The sequence below is a fragment of the Antedon bifida genome, chromosome 2 (assembly GCF_963402885.1).
Source record: "Antedon bifida chromosome 2, ecAntBifi1.1, whole genome shotgun sequence".
Taxonomy (NCBI): domain Eukaryota; kingdom Metazoa; phylum Echinodermata; class Crinoidea; order Comatulida; family Antedonidae; genus Antedon; species Antedon bifida.
The window spans coordinates 3138304-3148298 of record NC_136227.1 but is presented as its reverse complement, the minus strand read 5'-3'; the positions used below and the strand labels follow the sequence as shown (position 1 = coordinate 3148298).

Sequence of the window (9995 nt, the reverse complement as noted above, 5' to 3'; positions counted from 1 at the left end):
ACAACTATGTTAAAATTGAATTGCCATTTGTCAATCAGACATATTACTATAGACTTCACTACTATCTCATTGGTTTGTATTTTTAATTATTCAAATTTGACAATCATTTCAAAGGTCAGGTGCAAAGAAAAGTTTCCTAGTGATCTTAACATTAATTAATATCAATCTATTGTTTTCCTTTTGTTTCATCATTTTTAGAATGTTATTTGTGTTACCAGGGAAGAGTGAAATTACACACATTATACATTAATTTCACTCTTCCCTGATGTTACACAATCTTGTTGAAAAATACCACTTTCTTCTCAGTGGGTTGAATAATTTAAATTACACAGGAAAGTCCCTATTTTTTTTTACACAAATAATATATTTTTTTTTTAATTCTGAAAAATAAATGGTGACAAAAAATTTGACCAGATGACTTTAAATATAGGTTATATAACAGGAATTTTAATTTTTTGATGTTTTTATTTAACTTCAGATTTTTATTTTTGTGCATAAATTATCCACCGTAATCCATACACATTTTCATCAGTAATTTTCACAATGCACCAAATCTTTTTTAAAAGTCAACTTTTAGTTTTTTTTTAGTGATTGTTTGAACTTTATGTGTCTTTTGCAATTTAGGATTATAACAAACATTAGATATACAATTTTTGCTGATTACATGCTCTACACATTATTATACAGCTGCTAAGATTATGACAAATATAAAATAGGGCTGCTAAGATTATGGGAAATATAAAATAGGGCAGCTTAGATTATGATAAATATAAAATAGGGCTGCTAAGATTATGGGAAATATAAAATAGGGCTGCTAAGATTATGATAAATATAAAATAGGGCTGCTAAGATTATAACAAATATAAAATAGGGCTGCTAAGATTATGAAAAATATAAAATAGGGCTGCTAAGATTGTGACAAATATAAAATATGGCTGCTAAGATTGTGACAAATATAAAATAGGGCTGCTAAGATTATGACAAATATAAAATAAGGCTGCTAAGATTGTGACAAATATAAAATAGGGCTGCTAAGATTGTGACAAATATAAAATATGGCTGCTAAGATTGTGACAAATATAAAATAGGGCTGCTAAGATTGTGACAAATATAAAATATGGCTGCTAAGATTGTGACAAATATAAAATAGGGATGCTAAGATTGTGACATTAAAACAGCTAAGAACACTAAATATAAAGATTTACTGTACTTACCCAAGATACATGATTACTGTTTAAATGTTCTTGTATTTTCTCTTGATCAGTAAGTTGATGCTGTTTTCTGTTTTGTGCTGCTGCAGTAAATGTAACAATGTTGCTTGTCATGGTATTTATATGCGTCTCAATAATGTCTAAATGCAGACTAATCTTGTAAACATCACATATCTTACTGTATATGGTATTTGATGCAATACAACTCGCATATCTTACTGTATATAGAATGCATTGCAATACCACTTGTATGTCTTAATGTATGATGAACTCATAAAGGAATTTAATTGGCTAGATGACAGTAGGTTGTATGGGTTGATGACTGCACAGTAAATACCAACATGTAGAGTAATAGTAGTCTACAATTAGTAAACAAAATTACACTCTAGTAATTATTTAACAAAGCATAAACATTTATTTACTCAAAATACATAGATTATTTCTTAATGTCTTAAGTTTAATCAGTATTTTGTCTACTGTTACATTAATAATTATTTATTAAAGTCAAATGTTGTTTTTTTTATTTTCCTTTAGTAGTTGGTGTATTAATATCAAACTTGATGTAGAATTAAGATCAGTATTCTAATGGTGGTTGTTGGATTTCTTTCCTCAACAAATTAAATTAGATTTAGTTAATTATATATTAATTATAATTTTGAATCATAATATATTTACCTAACTTTAGTCCACATGTACTGAGTCTAAATATCTATGTTTTTAAACATAAACTGTCAGAGTATGATTTACATGATTAGTAAAATATATTTAGTCCAGAGGGATTGTGACTTTAGAAAAAAACAAATTATGGATCATCTTATTTTATTAGAAAAATGTCACATACACATGTTCAACCATTGTATACATAAATCAGAAATACTATGAAATATACTAAGAAATTAATTTACCTGTAACCCTGAATTTTAAACTAGTGTAAATTTATTTGGATAACATTCACATTTTTAAATATTTACAAAAAAGTCATCATAAGGTCATGTTAAAATATTAAGTATCAACTAAAAGTTGTGTTTTTTATAAGTATTTAAGACTTTTAGCCTGAGTAGTAACATTATGCTGCATAAAGTAAGAAACCTGAGAATGAGCAATGTCTGTTGATGTCACTAGTGTAATAGTTACAGTTTGTAGCATATGGCTGAGTCCATACTTGATCACCTGACACTAGATCAAGTACCACCATTGTGCTTACTGAATTATGCCCACTAGTAGCACTTACATATGCAGATACTTGAAAATTCCCATTTTTCATAATATGTGTTGAAACAATACCACCACCACTTGATTTCATTGATGAGACTTGGAAAACATAAACACCTGGAATTGCACAGACAAACTTGCCTGTATCCAGATTGTAGTCATTTCCTACATTTGTAATTATTGTGTTATACTTCATTGGGCTAATGGCATGACGACCTGGGCTTGATGAAAAAACTACTGAAAAGGCAGATTTCTGCTGACCAGCTTTTTCACCCTTTTCACCATTTGCACCTTGTGGTCCAGTGAGGCCTTGAGGTCCAGTTGGTCCTAATTTACCAGGAATCCCATCTAATCCATTCCTTCCATTATCTCCTTTCATTCCATGTTCTCCTTTCAGTCCTTGTTCTCCTTTCACTCCATTCATTCCTTGTTCTCCTTTCACTCCATTCATTCCTTGTGGCCCTGACACACCTGGATTACCATGATTTCCTGGAATGCCAGGAACCCCAGCTGTACAACAGCTATTACAAGCTGCTGTATCAGTTTGAGCATAGATGATACTAATTTGTATAGTAGCAATTGTGGAGAACATGTAAAATCTGAAATGCAATCAAATTTATAATTTTGTTGGCATGCCTATTACCAAGTGTTTTTATAATATAAATGATAGAATTTGACAACCATGTTCAATCAGACATATTACTATAGACTTCACTACTATCATGTGCCAAATTTTGTCAATCATACTATAGATGGACAAATGGCAATTGAATTTTAACATAGTTGTCAAATTTGATAAATTATATTCGTTTTGAAGTCTAACACAATTCAATTCAATTCAACAACAATTCAACAACAACATTTATTTAGAAAGAGTTCAAGAAATAAAAGCAATATACATTAATTACAATAACTTAAAATGGTAACATTAAATAAGAACTGTTTCTGGGATCAGAAAAAGAAGTATAAGAACTTGTCAAATACCAACCCCTAAACAAAACAAAAACAACAAAAAAACAACTGCATGTAGTTATAAATTATAATTCTAAAGAAATTCATGAATGTTTTAGATATTTCATTTAATAAGTAAAAAATCTAATTATGGCACATTATTTGTATTTTGACATTTTTTAAATAGATTTTTAAAATATTTAAAGTTGTTTCTATAGACAGTTCATTCCATAACTTAGGACCACATACTGTAACCAAATAATAGAGACCTTTTTAGCCTTGTAAATGGTACTTCCAATCTTTTGGTATTTCTAAGCTGATAAAAACTTACAGACTTAAAAACTATCCGATTGGTTTGCATTTTAAATTATTCTAACTTGACAACCATTTTAAAGGCCAGGTGTGGTGAAGTATTTTTATAAATCTCACATTCCAGTATTAATTAGTATTCCCTATGTTTTTTGTTGTCCTGCCTTACATATAATTTCAAATTATCCTTTAGTACCATAAATTCAGAAACACATTTTGGTACATTTACTTTAACTAAGAACTGAAAAAACTAAATTAAACGAAAAATTGTTTCTGAGGTCACATACTCATTTTACCAAAAAATAGGGCTGCTAAGATTGTGACAAATATAAAATAGCGCTGCTAAGATTGTGATAAATTTAAAATAGAACTGCTAAGATTGTGACAAACATAAAATAGGGCTGCTAAGATTGTGACAAATATAAAATAGGGTTGCTAAGATTATGACAAATAAAAAATAGGGCTGCTAAGATTGTGACAAATATAAAATAGGGCTGCTAAGATTGTGACAAATATAAAATAGGGCTGCTAAAATTATGACAAATATAAAATAGGGCTGCTAAGATTATGACAAATATAAAATAGGGCTGCTAAGATTGTGACAAATATAAAATAGGGCTGCTAAGATTGTGACAAATATAAAATATGGCTGCTAAGATTGTGACAAATATAAAATAGGGCTGCTAAGATTGTGACAAATATAAAATATGGCTGCTAAGATTGTGACATTAAAACAGCTAAGAACACTAAATATAAAGATTTACTGTACTTACCCAAGATACATGATTACTGTTTAAATGTTCTTGTATTTTCTCTTGATCAGTAAGTTGATGCTGTTTTCTGTTTTGTACTGCTGCAGTAAATGTAACAATGTTGCTTGTCATGGTATTTATATGCGACTCAATAATGTCTAAATGCAGACTAATCTTGTAAACATCACATATCTTACTGTATATGGTATTTGATGCAGTACAACTCACATATCTTACTGTATATAGAATGCATTGCAATACCACTTGTATGTCTTAATGTATGATGAACTCATAAAGGAATTTAATTGGCTAGATGACAGTAGGTTGTATGGGTTGATGACTGCACAGTAAATACCAACATGTAGAGCTAGGCTACAATTAGTAAACAAAATTACACTCTAGTAATTATTTAACAAAGCATAAACATTTATTTACTCAAAATACATAGATTATTTCTTAATGTCTTAAGTTTAATCAGTATTTTGTCTACTGTTACATTAATAATTATTAATTAAAATAAAATGTTGTTTTTTTATTTTCCTTTAGTAGTTGTTGTATTAATATTAAACTTGATGTAGAATTAAGATCAGTATACTAATGGTGATTGTTGGATTTCCTACCTCAACAAATTGAATTAGATTTAAACAATTATATATTAATTTTAGTTTTGATCTATAATTATATTTACCTAACTATAGTCCACTTGTACTGAGTCTAAATATCTATGTATTTAAACATAAACTGTCAGTATGATTTACATGATTAGTAAAAGGTAATTAGTCCAGAGGGATTGTGACAATTATGGGTGATCTTATTTTATTAGAAAAATGTCACATACACAGGTGGTTCAACCATACTATACATAAATCAGAAATACTATGAAGTATGCTAAGAAATTAATTTAATAATACTATTAGTACTGGATAACATGCACATTTTTAAATATTTACAAAAAAGAAAGAAAAATCTTAATTTGTCATCATAAGGTCATGTTAAAATATTAAGTATCCACTAAAAGTTGTGTTTTTTACCTCCGCCAAGGAGGTATATGTAATCGGTAGCGTGTGTTTGTTTGTTTGTCTGTCTGTTTGTTTGTTTGTTAGCAGGATTACTCAAAAAGTAATTACAAAATCTTTACCAAAATGAATGTACAGATAGATATGTGGTCAAGGACCATTCCATTAAATTTTGGGACCATTTCGGACCGCGGTCCTAATTCTGGACCACTTTTTAGTATACTTTTTTAGACCTGCTAGTGTTAAAAGATAGGACAGAATTTTTCAAAAGCCGGCGAGCAGTCTTAAAGTAACAAGTAAACTGAAATTGCATTTTCTCGAGAACTACTTGTCCAAAAAACTTAATTTTTTAACAAGAGCCAAGAGTTATAAATTGTGATTTGTAATTTTGAAACATAATTTGATTTAATGTGCACGTTTTTTTATGCGAGTAGTTTAAAAAACCTATTTCTTTTCAAATTCACTCGTTTGGTTTTCGCGTTGCTGTTCTATTGTTAGTCAACTGAAGCTATTGTTAATTGAAAGGCTTGTTACATAACCATTACACCAAACTCGCATACACATGCTTGTAGTGAAATTAGCCTAAATCACAAACAGCATTAAGACACACACAAATATATATATTTTTTTTTTACCGGAGAAATCTTATGTAGGAGAATTTTACAGTAGGCGGAGGTATGCACTCTCGGAGTGGCTTTCTAGTTTTATAAGAATTTAAGACATTTAGCTTGAGTGGTAACATTATGCTGCATAAAGTAAGAAACCTGAGAATGAGCAAAATCTCTGACTGTTACTGTAGTAATAGTTATAGCTTGTACTACCTGGCTGAGTCCAAACTTGATCACCTGATACCAGATCAAGTACCACCATTGCGGTTATAGAATTATACCCAGTAGCAGTTGTATATGCAGATACTTGAAAATTCCCATTTTTCATAATATTTGGTAAAACAGTACCACCACCACTTGATTTCAATGAAGTGACATGGAATACATAAACACCTGGAATTGTACAGACAAACTTGCCTGTATCCAGATTGTAGTAATTTCCTACATTTGTAATTATTGTGTTATACTTCATTGGGCTAATGGCATGACGACCTGGGTCTGATGTAAAAGCTACTGAAAAGGCAGATTTCTGCTGAATAGCTTGTTCACCAGCTTGTTCACCCTTATCTCCCTTTACACCATTTGCACCTGGTATTCCAATGAGGCCTTGAGGTCCTTGTTCTCCTTTTAACCCATGTTCTCCGAACAATCCTTGTTCTCCTTTCAGTCCTTGGTCACCTTTCACTCCATTCATTCCTTGTTCTCCTTTCACTCCATTCATTCCTTGTGGCCCTGTTGCACCTGGATTACCATGCTGTCCTGGAATCCCAGGAATCCCAGATGTACAACAGCTGTTACAAGCTTCAGTAGTACTTTGACCTGCTACTTTCATGACAAAGATGATACTAATTTGTATAGTAACAATTGTGAAGAACAATGTTAAATCTGAAAGAATCAAACATATAATTTGTTGTTAAAGTAAATTTAAAGCCACTTTACCTATGTTGTTTTTAATCTAATTTAAAGACACTATACCTTCCAATTGTTGAAAACATTAAACTAGGTCATTTCATGTCTTTATAATAAAAATTAATTCACTAGATAAGTAGCTCACGTTGAATGCTTAGCTAGGCTTAGTTCTGGCTGGTAAAGAGTGGTACTGTACGAATATCGTACGCTAGCTATATGCCAAGCCTGACATTGTCTCGTTGCTGAATTAATTTTCTTTAATACAAATTGGGGAAGACCTGGTATTTTCACTGAAAAGTTATGGTTACCATTTGTTTAAATTTGTATATAATGTACAGATATAAACTGGTGCCTAACATACTGTAAAGCTAAAAAAACTAATTTCTAATAAATAAAAAACTAATAAATAATGTTTACTTTGGCCTTAAGACATCTACACCCATAAGATAACTACACCCATAAGACAACTACACCCTTAGTACAACAACTACACCCTTAAGACAGCTACACCCTTAGTACAACTACACCCTTAGTACAACTACACCCTTAGTACAACTACACCCTTAGTACAACTACACCCTTAGCACAACTACACCCTTAGTACAACTACACCCTTATTACAACTACATCCTTAGTAAAACTACACCCTTAGTACAACAACACCCTTAGTACAACTAAACCCTTAATGTGTAAAGGGCAGATAAGATAGTGACAAATATAAATTATACTTACCCAAGATTCATGGTTACTTGTTGACTTGTTTCTCTTGATAGTTAAGTGGATGTTCCTTTTCTTCTGCTGTAATACGCTAATGTCAAACAATTTGCTTTTCCTTGTATTTATATGTGTCCCAAATGTTTGTATACAATACATCACAAATCTCTTTACCATATATGGAGTTTTTTGCAATTCAGCCTACATACCTTACTGTATAGAATTCATAACAATACAACTTGCATACCTTACTGTATATGGAGTTATTGCAATCCTGCTAACATACAGTACCTTACTGTATAGAATTCATTACAATACAACTTACATACCTTACTGTATATGGAGTTATTGCAATCCTGCTAACATACAGTACCTTACTGTATAGAAGTCATTACAATACAACTTTTATACCATACTAAATATAGTTTTTATTGCAATTCTGCTAACAATACTTACCTTATGTGGAGTTCATTGTAATCGAAAGGGGGAATTTTGTTTTCTTTTTCCTTATGTAAAACACTTATTTTTCTATTCTGAGCTTTGATCATGGTTTTGGGCGCTTATTCTGCTTTCAGTATTTATTAGAGCAGTGTAATATACGTGTATATATAGCAGGTGTTTGCAGCTACTACTACAACTACTCATTTGATAGTATATCTTTGCCATATGTAGGCATAGCAAGATAGCAGCTATTAGGAGCTATAGCAAGATAGGAGCTATTAGGAGCTATAGCAAGATAGCAGTTATTAGGAGCTATAGCAAGATAGCAGCTATTAGGAGCTATAGCAAGATAGCAGCTATTAGGAACTATAGCAAGATAGCAGATATTAGGAGCTATAGCAAGATAGCAGCTATTAGGAGCTATAGCAAGATTAGCAGCTATTAGGAACTATAGCAAGATAGCAGCTATTAGGAACTATAGGAAGATAGCAGCTATTAGGAGCTATAGCAAGATAGCAGATATTAGGATTCATAGGAAGATAGCAGCTATTAGGAGCTACAGCAAGATAGCAGCTATTAGGAGCTATAGCAAGATAGCAGCTATTAGGAACTATAGCAAGATAGCAGATATTAGGATTCATAGGAAGATAGCAGCTATTAGGAGCTATAGCAAGATAGCAGCTATTAGGAACTATAGCAAGATAGCAGATATTAGGATTCATAGGAAGATAGCAGCTATTAGGAGCTATAGCAAGATAGGAGCTATAGCAAGATAGCAGCTATTAGGAACTATAGCAAGATAGCAGATATTAGGATTCATAGGAAGATAGCAGCTATTAGGAGCTATAGCAAGATAGGAGCTATTAGGAGCTATAGCAAGATAGCAGTTATTAGGAGGTACAGCAAGATAGCAGCTATTAGGAGCTATAGCAAGATAGCAGCTATTAGGAGCTATAGTAGCTATTGGCAGCGACAACAATTGGTGGCTATATCCTGCATACCTTATTTTATATCATAGAATTCATTACAATCCAACCCATGTACCTTTCCGTAAAGTGGGGCGAAAACAGCATAGTACCAAAAAGTGATAAATATTATAAAATCTATTTACCCATAGTGTCTGCAGCTCAATATTGTATATTTTCAGTTTATTTATAATTTACTTGATCAGATGAATGTTCAAACACTTCTCCTAAAATGTTCTTAAAGAAATTGGCAAAATACAAGATGAGTTATTGCAATACCACTTGTATGTCTTAATGTATGATGAACTCATAAAGGAATTTAATTGGCTAGATGACAGTAGGTTGTATGGGTTGATGACTTCACAGTAAATACCAACATGTAGAGAAATAGTAGGCTACAATTAGTAAACAAAATTACACTCTAGTAATTATTTAACAAAGCATAAACATTTATTTACTCAAAATACATAGATTATTTCTTAATGTCTTAAGTTTAATCAGTATTTTATCTACTGTTACATTAATAATTATTAATTAAAGTAAAATGTTGATTTTATTTTCCTTTAGTAGTTGTTGTATTAATATCAAAATGCAATTGCATTTTTATAACACTTTTGTTAACATTTTATTATACCATATTTTTCTATGTATTTTTCTAAATTTGTTAAATGTCGGTTTTATTGTATCGTTCAAGTTGACAGGGGCTGGTCAAGCACATCACAAGATGACAGTTTTATACTTTTGCTTTTCCGCTACTCCCCTGTTATACTTATTTGTTTGTTTTTTGCTATGTAGAAAGATTGAAAATAAAAATAAATAAATAAACTTGATATAGAATTAAGATCAGTATACTAATGGTGGTTGTTGGATTTGTTCCCTCAAAAGATTAAATTAGATTTAATTAATT

General features: G+C 31.0%; 1 protein-coding gene across 1 annotated transcript in view; it reads left to right on the top strand.

The window, feature by feature from the left end:
• LOC144835824 (anaphase-promoting complex subunit 7-like) overlaps positions 1 to 9995 on the top strand; it is a 169073-nt gene that overhangs the window by 59441 nt on the left and 99637 nt on the right. The window lies entirely within an intron of this gene.